Source organism: Thunnus maccoyii, chromosome 13 (assembly GCF_910596095.1).
Source record: "Thunnus maccoyii chromosome 13, fThuMac1.1, whole genome shotgun sequence".
Lineage (NCBI taxonomy): Eukaryota > Metazoa > Chordata > Actinopteri > Scombriformes > Scombridae > Thunnus > Thunnus maccoyii.
Genome location: NC_056545.1, coordinates 8,453,310 through 8,476,280, shown reverse-complemented (window position 1 = coordinate 8,476,280; position 22,971 = coordinate 8,453,310). Strand labels below are relative to the sequence as shown.

At 39.2% G+C, this 22,971-nt stretch overlaps 1 protein-coding gene and 1 long non-coding RNA gene across 4 annotated transcripts in view; one reads left to right on the top strand and one right to left on the bottom strand.

The window, feature by feature from the left end:
- The window catches only part of si:dkeyp-23e4.3 (rho GTPase-activating protein 7), a 122,755-nt gene that overhangs the window by 63,283 nt on the left and 36,501 nt on the right, over window positions 1–22,971 (bottom strand). The gene's annotated exons all lie outside the window — the stretch shown is intronic.
- Window positions 6,176–18,133, top strand: LOC121910225. The gene is made up of 3 exons (XR_006099623.1): window positions 6,176–6,609; window positions 7,713–7,807; window positions 18,043–18,133. It is a non-coding gene; the product is annotated as an uncharacterized LOC121910225 (long non-coding RNA).

The window sequence follows — 22,971 nt, the reverse complement described above, 5'->3', positions numbered from 1 at the left end:
AGACCTAGTTTTGTGTGTACAGATACTTTGCAGCGTCTGTGTGGTATATATATGGTCTTATGGATTTACTTCTAGGATAAAAGAAATACTGTATATCCACCAATAGATTATTTTTCCACAGCGAAGGTGGAACTGGGTCACAGAATATCACATTATAGCTGGTTTTGAATTCAACATTTATGACGCAGAATGAAATGAACTAGATATTAGGAGCAGGAAATGTCTCTGATATCTGATATCTCATGATATTCTTTGGTTTAGTTCAGTTTATTTAGCATTATGAGAAGTAGGACATCAAGTCTAGCAAACAAAAATATTATGAACAAACATAATTAACACATACTGTTTAACATCATCATTAAAATCAATAAAGAAATAATATGATAAATTACACAACAGTTTTAACTAGGTTTTCATTAGACATAAAAGCATTTTTAAGATTGTTGTGTTACTTTTAACGTACAAACTGAACTTATTCCAATTCTTGGCAACACGAAACCTTCTTTAATATGTTATTAAACCTCAGCAAGACAGTTAATTTATGGTAAAAACACATTTCTTTATCCTGCTGCAGTATAATGAAATATGTCTCCTATGAGTCTAGTGAGTGAGTTAGTTAGTTATTGTGTCATGCACATACAAGTGCCCAACCCACATGGACTTACAAGACAGAAAAACACATACAACATAGACAACAACAAAACTTCTTACATCACATTGCAAACAAAGAACTTTGTCTTCTGTATCGAGCTCTACACATTTACTTCCTGAAACACAACTCAAGTTTCTTATAATCCAGAAAAAAATCATTTGAAATGAAAGACATTTTACTAAATAGTGTAGCCTTTAAATCATCAAATAATGAGGAACAAAACATAAAATGGACTTCAGTCTTCAGTCTACGTAAGGCTCCACGCTGTAACTCTTTTTCATTAGACAATATGTTCTTAATTTAGGTTTCTACCAAACATTACCAGACCGTTCTTTGAACATCAGGAACAGTTTGTGCTGGGCATCATGAATATTATACTGCAATCTGTTTAATCTTTCTGCAATCTTTCTGTTAACCTAACAAAGTCAGTTTTAGTCTAAACATGTCCAAACGTAAAGGTTTGAACCTTCGCTACAGGAACACGGAAACCATGAAATGGCCTTCACACTTTTCGGATCTATAAACATAATATCTATATAATATCCAAAGTGCTGACTAAGTTCAATTGTAAAAAAGACGCACCTCATAACTATTATAAGTACCACAAAAATATTTATTTAATAAAAATGGTTCTAAAGTAAGTAAAGTACAACACACGTGCAAATCAATGGTGTTTCTGAGTAACCCAACTCACTCTGAAAATGAGGATATATTGCAAGGGTTGAAAACTGAGCAAAGGTTCAAAAAGGTTCAGACATTTTTGTGTTTTTACCCTCGATGTTTGTAACTGTACTGAACTGAAGAGTTATATTGTACTTAAATTATAAAATAAAGCCAATCAACTAATCAGTTTAGCTAATATCAACTAGCATCTATCAAAAATATAAATATTTTCTCCTGGTAGACTGTCATTTTCATCCTCGTCAGAGAGAGAAATGACCTCTGACCCTTCAGTTCTCCGTCTACTGAGCTCTATACAGCAACACAAGTGCATTCAGAGGCAGTTCAAAGCGTCTAAGATCAAAGTAGACGTCACCGGGGTAAACTCTGGCCCCATTTCTATTCATTGCGTCGCCAGTGATTGAACATACTGTGGTTAAGGTCTTGAGTGTTAAACTGTTTACATGGACCTTTGATGCCCTGCGACTGACTCTTCCTGTTTCCATCAATAAGCCAGTTAACAGAATATTTCTTTGGACTGATGAAACAGTCCACCATCAAAGATGTATGAAGAGCTTCAGCTGTCAGGTTCTTGCTGTGACAGAGCCGAGCTACTTCTAGTACAAATATGATCTCAGACTGCAGTGGTTGTTAGTTCACTTAAAGGGGGGATTTTCTGCACAGGCTTATATTTTTAATTGGGGGTTCCACTGGAATATCTTTGCGTGATTCACAGTTCAAAAAAACTCCTTATTTATCTTATACTGGCCCTTTATGCAGCCCCTTCACTTCAGCCTCTGACTGAAACAGGCTGTTTTAGCTCCTGCCCCCCTCCCAAGGAGCCCACTCTGCTCTGATTGGCCAGTGTTTTTCCTCATTCTGTATTCCCTTTTCAAATATTTCTTTAAACTATCTCCCCAATATTACTGAACACAGAAACTCAGGACTCTCCTGGATAATGTAACAATCATACAGGTTTATATTATGACCACTAGATTCAATTATTTCAACTTTGTTTCAGAGAAATAACGTTATGCCTGTGATTTTGGCGGACGGTTAGGAATACTACAGTACCCATGAGCCTTGGTTGCCGTTGAAGAATCCATGGGTGTGAATCAGAGCGTAATGGATTCAAAATGCTTCGTCTCTGAAGTTGTAAACAATAGAAACAGGTGCTGCATTCAATCAAAAGTGACCCAGAAATTAAAAGTAAACAGATTCATGCTGCATATTGTAAAATCAGTGACCGAATTTTAAGCTTTTGGCTGTTTCTTTGCTGAAATGCACCTCGGAAGTCGTAGTTAACTTCTACCTCGAAATCTTTATGTAAACAGTCTCGTAGCTTTGACTTTTTACTAAGAAGAACCAGATATTTTCTAATTGCAGTTGTTCATCTTTTGTACGCATAATTTAACCAGGAGAGTTTCATGTTGATCCAAACTATAGAAGAGCTCAAACTGTGATGCACGTAACGTTGTCTCTGGGAAAAAATGAAGAGGATTTTTACTTCCAGGATCAAGGGCGCCTGAAATAGCTCCTCCCACTACATGAAGAAGAAAATACACATTTGGGTAGAGACTTGATAATCAAGTGATGTCTGGGAACAACTCCTTGATCAACAAGATGCCAATGATGTGTGTCTTTCCTGCCTTTGACCCCTGCTGATTTGACCTTTTTGATCCTGTCTGAATGCAGCAGCCCCCTCCTCTTGATCAGGTATGCAAACACCCTACCTCCCTACCATTTGGTTACCAATAGTTTGATCGTACAGTATAAAGTGTTTCCATTCCTTCTGCTCTGGGTCAGTAAGCTCACCTCATTTCCAGAATGCTATTAAATCACTTCCACCACAGCAAACTTTGAACAAGGACTTGAGTGATTTTCACAGCGAGATGACGTCATTAAAAGAGTCAAACGATGGAAAACCATGTGGAAAACGTGACGGAAATATGACGTTTCGGTTTGTTTCATGTATTCATTTGAGGAAGGTTACAGTCTCATGTTTTCGCTTTGCACTTTGTCCTTTCTTTTTCATCCCAGTCTTGTGTTGAATTATTTTCCCGCTGCTCAGCAGAAGTTACACACGGTCTCGCTTTAAAATGCTGGTTGAGTAGAGGTAAATACAAATATCAAGAGACTCGGCTTCATTATGAACCCGTTTTGAAAAGCGTTAAACTCTGCCTTTAATGTCTTGTCTACTGTTTGAAAGCCTTTTTGCAGGCAGTGTTTTGATGAATGCACAAATGTGTCAGCTAATTATGCTTTCTGGGAGAGTATAGGATCGTGTTGCTGTATAATTACCGTAAACATTCCTGAGCCTAATTACAGTTAACATCCACTGCTATATATGGCTGTTTCAGAGGGCTTGTTAGGGGAAAAAACATACAGTTTTGCAAGCACAGAGGTATACTCTCTTGATCATTTTTGTGCTGTTGGGAAGTTTTCAGTCTGTAGGTGGCTTTCAGAGCAAAAAAGTCTTTTGATTTGTGCTACGAGATGCAGCCTGGTTTAAACAGTGATGAAAATTAGGCCTTTGAGGACAGGAAAATAACAACATTCACCTCGGGAAATTCATATGTCTGTGACTCTTTTCACCCTTCACATGTTATTCAGCGTCATCTTTTCCTTTGCGAACGCTGCTACTGTCCCCCTCTGGCTCCCGTAACTCATCTGATGAACTTTGTAACTCGGTGGAATCTTTGCAGAGAGAAAATGTTGCAGGAAACAGCCCGAAGCAGGTGGAAATAACTGGCTGCACACCGTCAGCAGTCGGTGAAAACGCTGACCAACACAAAGCACTCCATCAACTAAACATTAAAGAATCAATATTGTGAAAAACAAAACTCAACGATATGAAAGGCTGGAAGACAGAGAGAGAGAGAGAGGAAACACGGCTTTCTGCCTGTGTAATAGCTGCTGTTGTGGTAGAATTTATTTAATAAAAAAAAAGCAGAGTGAGCTCATATTTCATAGTTTAATAAAGTTACACCTGAAAATGATCAAGATAATGTGAGAAATAACAGGTAATTTGTTAACAGACCATAACGTCTGTAAGCAAATGAACTTGAACCTGCGGTAACAGAGCTACTTCTTTTAGTTTCTGGTAAATGTATTTACTAATTCAACACTAAATAAACTTTATTTAGAGACTGAATTGCCATCTTGTTTCTCTGTCTGTTCCCTGTATATTATGTTTGTGTGTGAAGGTTCTTTTTCTGTACCAATGAAAGGAACTGATTATGAATTGAAATGAATTAGATTATTAATCTTTATGTTTTTTTTTTTTTATCTTTAAAAGGTCGAACAATGTTTATAAAAAGGCCATGCTGTATGTTACCTATGATTTCTTATGCTGTGAATAATTGCGTATAGTATTATAGCTGGGCCACATACAGTACAGTAAGAAGCTGACATTTTAGTTTTATTTAGATTAATCGATTATGAAAATGATAATGAGTTGCAGCCCTAGTCTGCATGTATGTTAAATATGATTCAGATTAAAAGCTTGTCCAGAACCAGCACTGATTATTGTGTCCTCAATGTGAAATTCAATTATTTTAGATTAATGAGCTGTAAGATTATTTCCTAGTTACCCTGGAGTCTGTGCAGCATGTTGCACACTGTGTCTGTATCTGTATTTGTGTGTCAGAGCCTCTCACCTCCCTCTTCCTGTCTGACTCTCTGATCGTCTCACTGTTTGACTCTGACACGACACCAGGTGGCAGGAGATCGCCACTGCAATGTCATATTGATGCTCAGCATGTGAGTGTGTGTTGTTTAGTTGTGTGTGTGTGTGTTCTGGTGGGATTTGACCTCTGAGATTTTATCCATTAGTTTACTGCAGGGAGAAGAGAAAGAGGTGAACATGATCTTAACACTCTTATACAAGAGGCTGCACAGACATCCTACAGTTTAAGTTTTCATTTTTTCTTCTTTTTACAATTACTGGGACAAAATTAATAGTTTATTTGCATTTTCTCCCCACATTGTTCTTCACTGTTTCACCAAAAGACAATACAAGTAAAAGGTTGACAGTGAAATATGTGTATTAAAGGATGAGTGGCCATAATTAAGAGTAGGAGCGCAAAATGCATGAACATAACCATCCCCAAAACAGAGGTAAGAACCACAAAACTAATCCAGTTACAGTCGTCATATCAACCCTCCAGCAGAATAATTGTAAAATCAAACATTTTCAACAATTAATTCATACCGCAGCAGACTCATTAACTAACACTTACATCAGTGTCTCCGCCTGGCCATTGCACCTTTTCATGCTCAAGTTTTAGGACTTGGTTAGTTGGTCTACTAGATGCCATTAAATCCTGATGCCCGTCGAAACACCCGCATTCATTGTTTTCTATGTAAACCTGCACATTGAATTGACGCGGTCAAGTCTCCAGAGGAGCGGTAATTCCAACACATTCGCTCCCCGGATCAACATATCCTGACTACCGGACTACAGCTGCCCACAACCCCGCACTCACTCCCTGAACAGGTACAAAAACACCGGTGCTTCGGCTGTATTTTGGATGATTTATCTATAGTAAAAATACTTCAAGCAAAAGTTTTAACAATCGCCACCTGTTGAAGATTAGAAAATTGTGTCCTTGACTATTCTTTGTGAAGTTGTGAGTCACATCAAGGCAATCTGGTGACTCTGTTTAAAGTTTTGGTCTTATTTAGTCTTATTAATCTTATTTAATTTCCTGTTTTAAGAGCGCCACAAATAAGCTTATTTGCTCTGTAAAGGCAAAACAGTGGACAGCAAACCTGCATAATTTGATTGATTGATTGATTGCACCCTCAGTATTTATATGAGGCACAAGTAGGTCTGGGCGATAAAACAATCTCGATACGGGATCGCAATAAAAGTTATGTCGATAATGACGATAAACCTCAAACATTTTTTACTCGATATGGATGGATCTAGCAGCTTATAGCCACACAGCAGAAATAAACGTGACAACAGCCAGTCAGTCTGCAGTTTTTAGCTCGCACGTCAAAGTACAAGCCCATTTACTACAGCAAAGTGTTGTTTGAGCTACTGGTGAAGAAAGTGGATGTCCTCTGGAAAAGAGGAAAAAAAGTGGAACTGAGGGGCAAGAAAGCGTTATGATGACACTTCAGCACCTCTAGGTGCTGAGTCTGTCCCTGGGTGAACAGTGAACCCAGGCTGGCGAAAAGGGACAAACTCCGCCACATCTGCCGACGAGGCTACGCTAGCGCTAACATTAGCAGAGCTACAGTTGGAGTGCCTGTCACGTCTAAAGTCACATTAGCCGAAAAAAGCTGCTGTAAGTCACGGACACTTCTCTCTAGTAGATATTTTCTGTCTGCAACTGCGGAATAATCATCACACATCATCATTTTAACTAGGCTGCGTTGACTGTGGTTTCACAGAGCTAACTGCTAAGCTAGGCTAAGCACAAAGCTATATATATATTTATATGTATACAAGGCAAGCTAACTTCATTGTTTTCTTAGTCACACAAAGCATGTTTGTAAAGTTAAATGTTTACATTATTTTGATCTATCTTCTTGTTAATAAAGTATTCTTAAGTTAAATGAACCCTCTGGTTTCTTCAGGCTTCAGTCATTATCAGGAGACTGTTCAAACTGGCAGCATTATCAGATTATATATCATGATAAATATCGATATTGATCAATATGGAAAAAACGATCATGATCATGTTTTTTGCCATATCGCCCAGACCTAGTAACAAGTGAGGTGATCTAACATAAAAACCGTTATCTCCAAAAAATTAAGTTAATGTTTAATATCTGAAAACTACATCTATATCTATTTCACATATTAAATTTACCTCAAACTCAAAGGAGATGATTTAGAGAAGCAGTTAGAGCAAGATCAGAGTCTTCAACTCAGTATCTTGAGGACATTGTGGTATTTTGAACAAGTAGTTTGCACTGCTCTATATATTTGCAGACAAAGATGTGGTAATACAGCCAAAAAGAACATGTTTTTAAAGGATTGCATCCGCTTGGATGAACACCAGCAACAAGATGTGTGTACATCCTCTTCGACTAAGTCTGTATGTTCCAGAGGAGAGTGAAAGTAAATGAAGTCATCCGTCAATTCAGCTGAAACTCAGAGCTGGAACACTAGTTTCACCGATTCAGCTGTTGTTTCGTCCCTGAGACCTTCAATTGTGTCCTGGTGTGCCCAATGAGCACCCAATTGAATCAAATAGGTCAACTCAGGTTGAGCGCTGCGGGAGACTAATAGCGACTTTTGACAGCCGTCTTTTTCCCATACTATAATAAAAAAAAAAAAGGGAGCATTGCTCACATTCTGAAATGACTGCTGTGCTTTTTATCTAAAAGCCTGAGACATTAAGTGGATTCACACCTGTCCTTCTCTCCCTGTGGATCATTTCAGAGCACAATAATGGACAGAAGAGGTCTGCCGCGACTGAAGAGAAGAGATGGAGACAGAATGACAAAAAAATCAAAGCATCTGAGAGAGTAAAGAGGGTCAGAGTTGTCATCATATGTTCAAAGAAGCAAATGAAGCAGCTAATTCTGATTTGATTTATAAGAAATATTTTATTTTACAAGTCTGCAATTTCAGACCCATTTCCTAATAATTTCTTTGGATGTTTCACAGTAGGAAGTATGTTATTTGGTCCTGATTATATGAACAGTACTCAACTTCCAATTGGTACCAACTGGTCAACTGAACATGTAAAAATATGAAATTTGTCTACAGCCAAGCAGGGCTGGATTAACCTGGTAAGGGTAAAAATAAATTGGAGTCTTTTAAGCTGCAGTTCTTCTGACGGCCACTAGATGGCTCTAAGAAATCTCTGACTGCATTGAAGTGACTCAGAAAATCCCCCAATTTCTCAGAGGAAAATTATTTTCCACAAGACCTCTGGATATCAATAAGAGATTTCAGTTTTGTGTCTGTCTTCAAATTATTCTCTCATTAATAAGATAGCAAGACTTAAACTGGCATGAACTGATTTTTTGGGCTCTTGGGAGCAGATAATATTATCATTCATTTGGAGTTGTATCCCTGGTCACCTGATGAACAGTCTTTTTCCTTTCGGCTGAGTTTTTTGTTTCAGTTTTCCCTAAGGGAAATATCTGGCTCTTAAGCTGATAAGTGCTGAGCAGCTACAGTAAAGCAGGTCTTTAGAGCTTTTTCACTGAAAACAGTTGAACCAAAAATTGTAAAAACTGCTCCATAGAGCTTAGGAGAACTGCAGACACACACAGTTATCACAGTCGGGTGATAATCACTGTGGGTACTAGCAATCCCTCTCATATTACATATGATAATGTTATCAATTGGTAATATTGATCATAGCTGCTTTAAAGAAAGTTGTGAGGGTATGGTTGCTTAATAGCTGAGTGTCTCAGGGACCAATTTCACTAAATCTGCAACATAAAGCTGCAATGTGCAACACTGGATCATTTCCTCTCACTCATCTCACCACCAGCTTCTGCAATCTGTATGTAAGAGGTGTTTTTGTTTTCCGAGGTACCCATGTACTGAGGAATACTGTCTGATTTAAAACAAAGCTGCTTTCTTCAAACCGCATTAATACGACTGCTGTAAATACTAAAGCAAAGCCTTTAAATGCAGTTATTAGAGTAAAAAAATGGTCATGTTTCATGTTGAACTGGCAGCTGTGCGGCAAAACTACTTCAGAATAAATATCAACAAATCAGAATGCAACATCAGTAATTGAAAGATAAAATATTTAAAGATCCCCTCCAGACATCGAGACATGTTTTAAGATATGTAAAAAAAAAAAATACTCTGCTTTGAATAGTGATTTATGTCTGATATGTTTTTTTTCCTGGTCCTGAAAATATCTCCCCTCAGAAATCCAAAATCTATGAATATGTAAATATTGTTGATTTCTAAAGTTTTCCTGCTGGACACAAGATATCTCCTCCTTCACTGTCAAGTTTCCACATCACGCTTGTGCAAGTTGCATACTGGAGCACGACTGGCTCCAAACTAGTTGTGATGTCACAAATCCTGCTCGTAGGTTCACGTCTTAATCTCAGATTTAAGGTGAGCTCAGAGAAACTTTCCTCCTTCAGCAGATGAATGTGGAAAAAAAACTCCACAACACATTTTTTTTGAGCAGAGGAGGACTTTAAACAACACATCCTGCCTTCATACACTGTGAGATCAGAGCAGAGAGACAAACAGCAGCAAAACGTCCTTGAAGAAACCCCTCAAACCTCCTCCTATGTGACTGCACTCTCTAATGACGACAAAAGAATTAGAATATATGATCATCTGTTCAAATGCACTTAAAAATCAAACTTCACTGATATGAGAAATTACAGTTTCCTCAGAAAAGCAGTGATACATTGCTCGGAAGTAATGATGAGAAAACGTCCCAACCTTGGCTGCTGAAATGCCAAAAAGACACATAATTTATTTCCAACAAAGAGCGACCATATTTCATTTTGTCATCTGTATCTGGCTGATCCTGCAAAGCGCAAGAAAAACATGATTCCACAAAATGTCTTTCCGGGGTAATTTATTGCTTAATTTCTTTGTCAAGAACATGTTTTTCTGTTGCAAGTAAGTATAAAAAGTATTAATCGTGATACTGAGGAAGGGTTATTGCATCTGCCGTCAGCTGTTTTTTTTCAATCTGACGTCGTCTGTAAAACCTGAGCAGTTGGTGAAAGTCCGAGAGCAGCTCAGAGCTTTGACCCTGATGCTCTGTTAAACAGCTAATGCTTCCCATTCCAGGTGGAAAACCACACACACACACACACACACACACACATGCACACACACACAGAAAGCGGTGTGAACTCAGTGTTTTGCTGTGCCGCAGCTCGTCTGTATCATCACACTCGGCTGACTCTGAAATCTGATCAGGGCTGCTGGGACCTTAAATGACTGTGAGAGAAGAGAGGCAGGAATCCATGTGTGTGTGTATGAGTGTGTGAAAGAGAAAGGAGTGCAGTCGAGCATATAGCGTACGTATTCTGTTGTTTGTGTGTACGAGCACGTGTTATTAGCGCCCGTCCATCAACAGACTGTTTGTCGTTTGTGTGCTTTGTGTGTGTTTCTATTTTTGTAAGGACCGATCTTGAGTTTTAGACCTTCAGAGTGAGGACATTTTTGAAAATGTGAGGACAAGGGCAAGTTTACATGGTGAGGTCAACAATAACAAAATCCTTTAATGATTATACTTCCAGGGTGGACGCTGCCATCCTGCCCCCTGCTGCCGTCCCCTGAGCCTGCCCTTAAAAAAAAAGGAAAAGTGAGGACATATTAGCATATTGGGGACAGTTTTAGTAGGAGAGGACATTTTTAAAATGGGGAAATAAGTTCAGAAAAGTGATGACAATTTTGGAAATTGAGGACATGTTTAATTAGGAAAGTGAGGATTTTTTTGAAAATGCAAAGTAAGTTTGGAAATTTGAGGGCATTATATGAAAGCAATGACATTTTAAGAAAGTTAGTCTTAGTAAGTGGTGATATCTGTGGAAACTGACAAAACACTTTGGAAATCGAGGACAATTTTGGTGAGTGAGGACATTTTATGAAATTAAAGGTAGAGTCAGTGATTCTGGAGAAAGCTCGTTCAATACACTTTCTGTTTAATTCTGTGTATGTCTCCTCGTGGTCCGCTAGCTGTCCGTTCTGTGTGTGCACTGGGGGAAAAAAAAATCCAGTGTTCATACACAGCTTTTTCTCTATAAGTGCTCAAAGTGGCACGCCAATCGGCAACAGGACGGGGAGGTCATCAGAGCAGCTGTCTGTGTGAGGACACGACAGTCTCCCGTCTCCAGCACCCACTGAATGATGGGGGAGGGGCTGGTGAACTGGAGGGAGAGAGAGGCTGTGGTCAATCAATCAATTAGTTTTTATTTATATAGCGCCAAATCACAACAAAAGTCATCTCAAGGCACTTTTCACATAGAGCAGGTCAAGACCGTACTCTTTAATTTACAGAGACCCAACAATTCCCCCCATGAGCAGCACTTAAGGAAAAACTCCCCTTTGACAGGTAGAAACCTCAAGCAGAACCCGACTCTTGATGGGCGGCCATCTGCTTTGACTGGTTGGGTTGAGAGAGAGAAAGAAAGAGGGAAAGGGGGTGGGGGGGGGGCTTCTCCTTTGGTCGTTGCCATGGCAATGCGGATCCATGAATTGGGGGGTGGGGGGAGGGCTTCTGAAGGAGCATGAAGGGAGGAGTGTATTTGTTTGAGTGTTTAGTTCATAGACTTTATAAAAATATAAAAATATGGACGTAGTTACCGTGACGTCACCCGTTGGTTTCTGAAGAGCGGTTTTGAAGCTCAAAGCGAGCCGCTCCGGCCGTCACCATCTTGGCAGTGCGTGACGCTGCCTAACTCCCAGTCAATCAAAAATGGGCAAAGAGGTGGGCCGAATGGCTGAAACAAGCCATCTAGCGGCTGGCGGACCTGTCACTCAAAGCAGCCATGTCCTTCATTATGCATGACTTTACAGCTTAATAAAATTTTAACGGGTGAGTTATAAAAAAATTCGCCCCCCGTACAGTTGTCATGAAAGAAGAAATTAGCTATAGAGACCAAAACCGTTTTTTGTACCAGGCTGTAAACATGTTTATTTCTGCTGTAAAGTTGGGCATTTTAACATGAGGGTCTATGGGGAATGACTCGCTTTTGGAGCCTCAAGTGGCCGTTCAAGGAACTGCAGTTTTTGGCACTTCCACGTTGGCTTCATTTTTCAGCCCTGGAGGTTGCTGCTTGGTTTAGTTCAAATATCAAAAAAAAAAAAATCTCTCCAGAATCACTGACTCTTCCTTTAATGACATTATGAAAACTGAGGACAACTTTAGAAATTGAGGATAAGTTTAAAGAGTGGGAACATTTAAACCTTTAGAAAGTGGAAAGTTAGAGCATTTTAGGGAGAGGAGAGAACAATTTCTGAAATATAGACAGTTTAGAAAGTGATGGCAATTTTGGAAATGGAGGACAAATTTTAAATGAGACATGGCACTTTAGGAAAGTGAACATGGTCTTTTACAGCAGTCATGTAAAGGGCTGACTGAGCATTAAGATTTACTTTTGGTGTTAAAGTTAGATTTAGATATAGGTTAAGTTAAAGACGGGGGGGGGCAGGTAATGCACTGTGTCAATGAGTGTCCTCATAAATACAGAAGTATGTACAGTGTGTGTGTGTGTGTGTGTGTGGCTGCTGTGTGTCCTGCTGTGTGTGATCTATGAGACGAGTTGTGCAGAGCAATGAACACACAACTCTGCATCTACATACACAACCACACACACACACATGCAATCACGCTAATAGGAGCATAAAGTAAATCATCTGTGTGTGTTTACAGTGCAGATATAAAACCACATACACCTTTTTCATTTTGACATGTGTGTTTATGTATTTACAACTTGAGTGTGTGTGTGTGTGTGTGTGTGTTGTCACGCTGGCCTGTAGTTGCAGTGATGTCTCAGCACTAACAAGCAGCAGAGAGTGAACGAGCAGGTGCGGAGGACAGAGTGAACTGAAGCTCTCTCTCTTTCTCTTTACTGTTATACACAAACAATGAAACTCTCAGACAGGTGGATGTTATTAAAAAAAGTTAAAATGCACAATCCTAAACAGACACGTATGATCTTTATTAAGAGATAAAACTGAAATTGTTTTTGATTGAATTGTATTTTCATTTGTTGGGTCTTTCAGCTCATTTCTTACTTCAACCCCGTTCCTGAAAAGTTATCAGTGTACAACTAGATCATTGCCACATAGATTTTTATTTATTGATTTCAACATTTTACCCTGAAATCTCTACATTCTTGCACCACCTACTGCAGGAGGTTGGCATCTGTATACGGTTTGCTTTAGTGAAGAATAAGTCTTTCAACACCTCTTAAGTTCATTAATTAACATATTGTATCTTATCTGTTTAATCCTCTGGAGTCCATGTTCATTTTGCTTTATTTTTATTTATTTATTTGTTTGTTTGATAGGGACGGAGCACATTAATGAATATCAGTATAAAATACAAGATGTAAACATGTTAGCAAGAATGCTAATTTACATCTGTAGTCCCTCGGTAGGTAACAAAAAACAAACATAAGTAACAATACGCAAATATAAATATACAAATAAACACGTACAAAATACATTTACACAACTTTACCAACTTTCTGGCTGCTGTGATTTTTTAGAGTCATAGTTGACGTCTTCGGTCGTCTCGCTTTGTCACGACTTGTTGTTTACTGTCATGTATGACAAAGAAAAGCATTAAATCATCACGTCTGAGGAGCTAAAACCAGCATTTTTTTGGCTCTTCAGTTTAAAAGATTGACAATTATCGAAAACGATTATTCGATTATCACAATATTTGCAGATTAATTTTCTGACGCAGCTCTAATACAGTCTATTTTCGTTTTTTGTCCATTTTACACTGAAATATAATTTCTAGTTCTCTAGTTGTAGTTCTAATATAAATTCTAGTCTAATTGTGGGTGTATGTGATGTGCTGTTCACTGTCCCGATAAATAAATACAAAATCTACAGACATAAATGATATATGTAATTATGATGGATGAGAGGCTTCACATCAGCACTTTACACTGTTTTTTTCAGCTTGTCTCTACATGATATATAAATAAAGTTATATTACTTTAAAAAAACATGCAAAGTGTGTTCATTCATGAAAAAACAGACTCCAGAGGGATAAAAACTGAAATCTGCATTTTTAGACACTTTCTTTCTTTTCTCTGTCTGTTATTGTCGTCACCGCGCTCTCTTTCAACCCGGCCTGCTGCTGTTTATTCACCCTGTGCAGCCTGTAGCTTATCGTCCATCTTATCTGCGTCACGTCTACCCAGACTGTCGCATCTCTGCCTTATCCGACCCGCCACAGCTCCTAAGCTGCTTCTCAGACTACATCTCTCCCTCCTGCTCTCACCAACTCCCTCTCCATCTCCCATAAACCCTTCCTCACTTTTTACTGTTTGTCTTTTTCACATCTCTTCTCCCGTTTCCTCTTATCTCTTCCTCTCCACCTTCTGCCTCCTCTATGATCTTTCTCTCTTCTTCTCTCTCTTTATCTCTCCCCCCCCTCCCCCAACATCCCCGTGTTAGGACCACCCCGTGTTTCCTTTCTATCCTCCTCTCCATGTGATAAGGAGCCCAGGTGGCATGATGGATTTCACTCAGGCCTGGAACAGTTTGCTCCCGGACCACAGTGGCTCTGGATATAGTGCTGGATAAGCAGATCAGATGGAGTCGGTGTGTACGAAGAGAAAACAGCTGACAAGAAGCAATAAGGGGAGCAAAAGCTTGGCCACCCAGAGATAAATGTGTCTCTTTTTGTGGAGGAGACGGGGCGGGCCGGAGGAGAATAAGCCATTTCCATGTGAAAAGCTCAGAGGGAAGAAAGAGGAAAGTGGGGGGGAGATCTAAATCAGAGTCACTTTATCCGACAAGTATGATAAATGTGCAGAAATATGCCTCGGAGGCACCGGTGCAGAGAGGTTAGCACCTCGCAGAGTTGCACCGCACATGCTTATGAAGAGGAAAAAACCTGATCCATAAAGAGCAAGAGACTGGCTTACAGGTTTACAGCAGGGTTAGGGAGTGTGGAGAGTTGCATGAAATCGATAAAATGTCAGGTAAACTGCAGGAGAGACACGGAGGATATGAGAAATTAGAGGTTGGAGGTTGGAAAGACGTTCGTATCACTAAAAAACTAATATACACAGTACCAGGAAAAAGTCTGGACACACGTTCTCATTCAGTGGAATGGGAAGGTGAGTCCAAAGTTTTGACTGGTACTGTGTATAAAAGGTAATTTAATATTAATTTAGCAATATATGAGACTATTCTGACCTAACAGCTTATTCTACTTACAGTTCAAGACTTGTCAGCTGACTGTCAGTGATGCACAAACAAACAAGCTGCTGTTTTACAAAGTTAAATGTTCTTTATTTCTCTCTTCATTTCATCATAGATAATATATTTATTACCTATTAACAAGGTTTGGGTGGAAGTAAAAAGCTTATTTCTTTTGGTCCGAGGTTAAAACAAGTTTATTATTGATAAGAGAAAATTTAGTAAGTTTGGAGTGGAGCCCCATGGCAAAAGAGATAGTATCATCAGGGTAAAAATAAATATTACACTGCTCTTTAACAAAAAAAAAAAAAAACAGTGCCAAATTATTTAAAAAAAAGAAAAAAAAGAAAAATCTGATTATTAAATGTAACAGCGTATTTGTATAAATTATGAATCTTTCTTGGAGTTGTGCCTCTGTGTTTTTTTGGATAACAGCCCTTGTTTTTCCAATGCTATTATTTTAGCAATAGCTAAAGATAAGAGCTGTTTTTATCATAAATCTGCATGTTGTTGAGTTTCTAGTTCAGAGAGAGCGGCTGAACAGCACACCCCTCCTCTGAAGAGTGAAAAAAATTGATTCATTCATGACTGCGAGGCACGCGCTGTCAGAGCTGCAGAGCTCTTAATTTTGTCTAACTGACACTTAAACTCCTGCGGCGTTCTTTGACTCGGGTTACAGCAGATTCGGAAAACTTTTTCAAGCTTAAGGAACCCAAGAAAAATAATAAATTATTGCCTTATCCTGGAAGCCAGACCCTTTAACTTTTTCAGCCTGGAACCCTCCAGAAATGTGAGAGAAGTGTTCAGTTACCTCTGGACCAAATAGAATTAAAGCATATTTTGGTTTTCACCCTCTGGGTTCCCTGCAGTAGCCACACAAGCTGCTTTATGTTCTGGGGATGTATCAACAGTCAATCTGACAGCCAGAACTGGTTCTCAACTCTATTTTTAAGTAGAAGTAGGAACACCTCGATTAAAAGAACTAAAAGTTCTTCTTGCTGAAGAAGAATAGAGTTTAGTTTTGTGCTGTTGAGTGAAAACTTTAATGTTTTCAGATAAGCTGAAGGAGGAGGTAAAGAAGGAATTTGGGAAGAGGTAATCAAAGACATAATGATAGACACACAACTCCGAATGCTAATGTTGCTCCATGGCAGCTGAAAGTATTTGTTAAAGCAGCTATAATAGATATTTTTCATAATAGTAATGTCTGAGCTGACAGCGTGTAACGTGTTGGTCGTGGCTCGTAGCGATGAAGCTACAGAGAATTATCAGCGACTCTGCAGCTCCTCTCGACAAGTTTCAGCTCGTTGTTTATCTGTCCGGCTGCAACTTTACTGTTCTGGTTCACTCTCAGAGCTCTCATGGCGTCATTTTTGGCCGCAGCAGGCAGCTGTTTTCAGAGAAAAAGCTGCAAAAAGCCACTGTACACTACCTGCTCAGCATCAAACAGCAAACAGACACAGTTAGCTGTAGACTAGCTGGTGAACATAGTGGAGCATTTAGCAGCTAAAGAGCCAGATATTTCCCTCAGGAGTTGGTAGAGAGCAAAAACAGAGCTAAAAGAGAGTGAATATTGGACTTGCATTCACCAGGTGGACAGAAACACGACTCTAAATGAATGATAATGTTGCTCCGTAACTGCTGGATGTGAAAATAACCAACTGTTTGCCAACATATCAACTTAAAGGGGACATATTGTAGAAAGGGAGATTTCGATTTCTTTTTTTTTAATTATAAAGCAGTTCTAGGTGCTCTACAAATACTGTAAAAGTATCAAAACGCTCAGTCCACAGAGAAATGCACACAGCCTGTATTCAGAATCTGTGCCTTTAAACGAGCTGTTTGGACTTCTGTATGGTTGTGATGTCACAACTGTACGCTCAGTGTTTGCCTTGGAGGGGCAGCCCCTCCAACGGGATCCCCCGCCCCCCCCGAAAGAAAAGAAATATGTCTGTTTGTGTTATTTACCTAATTTATGTGCACTTGTTTCATTTCAGCTCAGTGTGAGAGTCTCTACTGCGTTGTGCTGCCATTAATCGTAGCGCCAGTTTCTCTCCTCTGCTCTCTGTGTTTCACCAGGTGGGCGGGGCTCACACACACACACACACACACACAGCGGAGCAGAGGAGAGACAGCTGCAGAGGAAATACTGCGCAGTTGTTGGATGTCAGGAAACAAGTTTTCATTACACAGCCTTCCAAAGGTTGGATAACATTATCCTCAGCAGTGGCCATCGCAATTTACCATTGAGTTTTACCCAGAGCCCCTGTTTTACCTAGTTACAGTAGACTACAATCCGTTACCTGTGGTTGGCCTGGGCGTCTGTCACTCAGAAAACACTGAGCGGACACAAAAACAACTCGTTTAAGGCTGAGTGAGACAGAGGGGTTGCATCCGTGGCTTGAACAGCTGTAACAAGGACCTTTTTAACCATAAATACATGCAGATGTTTGTAAATAGACCATGAAAATGAAAATATTTAAGTGGGAAAGGGGCTTAATATGACCTCTTTAAAAGGTGATAGGTCAGTGTTGTTTTTACAACTTGCGGCCAAAAAATCTTTTAATGCAAGTTTAAAGATGAATTTAAACTACTTTGTACTGTCACAAATATTTGCTCCACACATACCATATATAAAAAGAAAAAGTTGCTCACTAGTTTATATTTACAAGATATGACAAAGCAGCTGAAGCAGACTTAAAGAGCAACACAACATCCGACTTTAGCTTGAACATGCCCTTTCACACATTCAAAAAAATGCATTCAAATCCATATATACATATATACTATATATATACAGTACTGTGCAAACGTTTAGATTCTTATCCATAATGCAACGCCATCAGGGTGGCATCTGATGGGTCCCAAATCTATTCTGCAGCACGACAACAACCCCGAACAAAGAACTATCTTCATCAACAAGAAGCACAAGGAGTCCTGCAACAGATGGTTTGGCCCCCACAGAGCCCTGATCTCAGCATCAACAGAAGAAGACAGAAGACAGAAGCAGCTGAGACGCCGAAATCCACAGAAGAAGAACTGTGGCAACTTCTATGAGATGCAGGAACAACCGACCTGCCGACTACCTGAAACACTGAGGAGAACAGCTGCTGTTTTAAAGACAAAACTGCTCACAGCAAATATTGATTTGAACTTTGTATCAAGTTGATCGATAAATAAAACTATTCATGGCATTACTTTTTAAAACATCGTCACTTTACTTTTAGTGCCTAAATAATATTTATAATATTTCTTTCTTGTAAATATGAATTGTAAATATTAAACCATGTGTTTATTTGACTTCTTGTGAACATTTCTTCATGAAAGCAGTCATTTGTCTTCTACTGCCGTCTCCTTAATGTCAGACTTGTTATTGCTTTCTGTGTCGTGTCTTTGCTTTGTCTGCTTTTAAAGGTGACATATAAAAAAAAGATATTAAGTTGACTTTTTAACTATTGTTGAGCCCTTTAGCATTAATCTTCAATGGCCAAGGGCTCAATGGAGTGGAATTACTGGTTATATTGGCAAAATACAAGATATATGTGGATTTATATTGTTTGTTTAGATTCCAGTATTTCCTGGATGAGTCAAAGTTAAAAACAAATCCATATGGTTCTTTACAGGTTTAATGGAGTCTCCAAAGCAAAAAAATCCTCATACAGATCTACTTTACAAACCAGCATGACTCTAAATCTGATCCTCTGACAATGAGCTCCCTCCGAACACCAACTCAGACACAGATTGTTTTGCAGCCCTCTGCCTCGTCTCGGCTGTACTCCGCTCATCTCGTCCATCCCTGCAGCGACGGATGAGGTTTTAAGGGGCAGCGTCAAAATGTAATGAAAACCAGGACCGCATACGGCTTCTGTGAACCTGGACTCACCCCCGATGATCCCCATCCTCTTCACTTAAAGGGAAACACCGCTCAATATAAGAACTCTTATATTATTCATCAGGTGCACAGCCGTCGAGTCAAAGAGCCTCATGAAACATTTTTGTATTCTTATCCTAAAACTTGGACTCTTTTCTGTAAGTGAAGTCAGATTCAACAAACTCTCTTAACTGCTCAAACCTGTTGTAAATCACTGCTTTCAGTCTGATGAATGTCACCTGTTCATTAGCAGATGTGAGATTTAATTATTGGCATAATTAACACCCTTAAAATGTCCATATAAGGCGACCTGTTCTGCTCCGTTTGTGGGAGAGTTTCATTCACAAAAATGTTCCTAAAGGAGAAGTCTGGTGATATTCTATCGAGAATAAGAGTAAAAACAAGAAAAACAAGTCCTTTCAGACAGCAGCAGACAAAGACATAACAAATGGAGACCCAGAACAATTATAATATATGAATCCAGCTGCCAACGGTGTGTCATCAGAGCAGAGAGGGAATGCTTCGACGTGAAGTTAGATGCTAAAAAAAAACGTCTTTCTAAAGCAAAGCACTCCGTGACTAATATGAGAGGCAGGAATGTGACAGTCAGAGATATTTGCGAAGGGAATATTAAAGCCTACAGTAGGTGATGTTACACTGTCAGCTGCAACACAACATGATACTGGACAGAGAGCTGCAGAGAAGCTCTGAGCCAGCTGTTCACAGCTACAGTTGTGTTCAATATAATAGCAGTCCCACATCACTAGCAAGATAAATCACTGTTTTTGTAAGAATTTCAACTTCTACACTGCAAGTAAGTTTCTAGAAGGTTTACTAAAGGTATAGAAAACCATCAGACCCAACAGGCATGACGTACATGCTGCTGATTCTGTGAAACTGAATCATTTACTGAAAGGGTCGTGTTCAAAAAAATAGCAGTGCCGAGTTCAATTAGTGAGGTCATTGATTATGTGAAAAAAAACAGGTGTTAAACAGGTGGCCCTTATTTAAGGATCAAGGCAACTGACGCTGCATATGCTGGCTGTGCATTTGTCCTTGAAAAACAGAGTAAAATGGGTCGTTCAAGACACTGTTCAGAAAAAGAGCGTTCTTTGATTAAGCAGTTAATAAAAGAGGGGAAAACCTATAAAGAAGTGCAGAAAATGGCTGTTCAGCTAAAATGATATCAAACGCTTTAAAATGGCAGCCAAAACTAGAAAGGCGAGGAAAAAAAAGAAAAACGACTATTCGAATGGATCCAATGATCCAAACATAGCCAATGGTCAACTCCAGGAGGATCAAAGAAGATCTAAGATTGCCTGTGAGTACTGTAACAATCAGACGATGTCTATGTGAAGCCAAGCTACCAGCAAGAAGCCCCTGCAAAGTCCCATTGTTAAAAAAAAATACATGTGCAGAAGTGGTTACAATTTGTCAAAGAACACATTGACTGGCCTAAAAAGAAAATGGCGTAATATTTTGTGGACTGATGCGAGTGACATTGTTCTTTTTGGGTCAAAGTGCCACAGACAGTTTGTCAGACGTCCTGCAAACATTGAATTCAAGCCACAGTACACAGTGAAGACGGTGAATCATGGTGGTGCAAACATCATGATATAAGGATGTTTCTCGCACTATGGTGTTGGTCCTATTTATCGCATACCAGGGATCATGGATCAGTTTGAGTACATCAGAATACTGGAAGAAGTCATGTTGCCGTATGCTGAAGAGGAAATGCCCTTGAAATGGGTGTTTCAATAAGACAATGACCCCGAACACACCAGCAGGTGAGCAAAATCATAGTTCCAGACAAACAGAATTCAAGTAATGGAGTGGCCAGCACAATCCCTGGACCTTAATCCCATAGAAAACTTGTGGGCTGACACAAAAAATGCTGTTCATGAGGCAAAACCACGAAATGCAGAGGAATTGTGGAATGTAGTACAATTGTCCTGGGCTGCAATACCTGTTGACCGGTGAAGTTGGTCGACTCCGTGTACCACAGATGTGAAGCAGTTATCAGAAACCGTGGTTATGCAACTAAATATTAGTTTATGATTCTCAGGAAAGTTGAATTTTCAAGCATTTCTTAGTTTATACAGTACATTTTTGAGTTTGTAAAGAAAGATGTCAACACTGCTATTTTTTTGAACATTATATTTCTTGACTTTCTGTAAAATATTATCAAATTCAATTACTTTTTCCAATTTCCTTGCTTTGAAATAGAATGTGCAGTGTCCCCAATGCATTTGTGTTCATTAAAATACAATTTATTTGAAGTATTTTGAGGTTTACTCACCTTTTTAAACACACTGCTATTATTATGAACATAACTGTACCTAGTCTACAAAAATAAAAAAGAGTCAGTAAGGTGGCAGCATGATGATGATATGCTGAGTAGAATATTCCTTTTTATTTTAGTTCTATTCTTTATTTTAGTTGATATTTAAACTCCAAATTCATTCATGTTAAGACTTTGATTCTAGGTCAGAGGAGAAAGTCAGATCTGTTCAGGACTTGTACAACAGCTCAGAGAAAACTCTGAAGTACGAGAAAATTGATGAATGTAACAAATTAACAAATTTTCAAATCACTCGTACAAGCCTCTTAAGAACAAATCTGTTCGTACAAAGCGGCGGCTACCACAGCTTGAGACTGAAGCAAGTGCAAAAGTACCTTAAAGTGCCACAAGCGGCCGCTAGATGCTCCAACTGACTCTCATTCAAAAAGCTTCAACTTCTCTCTAGAAATACTGACTCAATATTTTTCTTTACAACCAGTCATAATGGTCTCAATCTCTAAATTCAAGCTCTCTCATAAGTGCTGGTGGTCATTTTAGAAATTAATTAGTTAATAAGATTTGAAGACTTGGCTAACTTGCTGCTCTACTTGGCTCTGGGATTCGCACTGAGTCAGACATTTCACTAAGCTTAATGTTACTTGATTATGATACCTGCCCTGTTAGCACAATTTAGCTAAAATAGCTAATGTTAACACAAGTGTGCAGCACTCAGTGTTCCTAGTAAGCTAGCGTTAGCTTAGGTCCGAGTTAGCGGGACGTGTTTCCAGAGTGCGAAAGGCAACACCCCGCAATCCTTGTGTGAAAAGGTCCTGGCTCCAAAGCTGCAACTCTGTGCTTTAAACCAGCTCCAACGCAAACCAACAGGTGGTCGATGCTTTTATCCACACAAAGCCATACAGGAGATATTATCATCTGAAAGCAATGTTCACAGAGCTGAATCTCAGCAGGATGAGGAGGAACTCTCATGACGAGCCATTTGCTGAAAGCCTTTTAAAGTGCTGTTTCGGGATCATGAGTCCATTCAGCTTAGAGTTGGAACTGAGTCGACCCTGAAGTGAGTCAGTGCCACTCCTGAAGTGAGTGTCATCTCAGGCCATTACCAACCATTAGCCAAGGCTTCATATGAGTGGACAGAGTGTTTGGAGTGCCTATTTGTCCTCCATAACACAACATTGGTTGTTGTGTTATAGAGATAATACACAGCAATGTGTCCTGATGTCCAGAAATATGGGACAAGATGAAGAACGTCAGAATGTGAAGCAACAATAAATGAATAAAATGAAGTAAACTGAAAGTACATGACCATAGTTTCTGCAAATAGATTTTTTATATCATTAATGCAAATCACTGGCTTCCTGGAATGTATGAAGTCAATCTTTAAATGTTTTGTTTGTTTAAAAGGTTGTTAAAAATGGTTGGCAGTAATGTAAAGAAGGCTATACATTTTCAGTTAAAACATGCAAAAGCACAGCCTTTTAAGTTAATATTAAAAACATATAGCAGTTTTTTTAGCAAGGATGGTGCATCATTGGGACTATTCTAACAGCATGAAACGATTCATCGAGCCAAAATGAGTGGACTGAAGCTTCAAGACCAAATCATTTGCATAGTTAAGTCTTCCAACAATATGTGTGGCC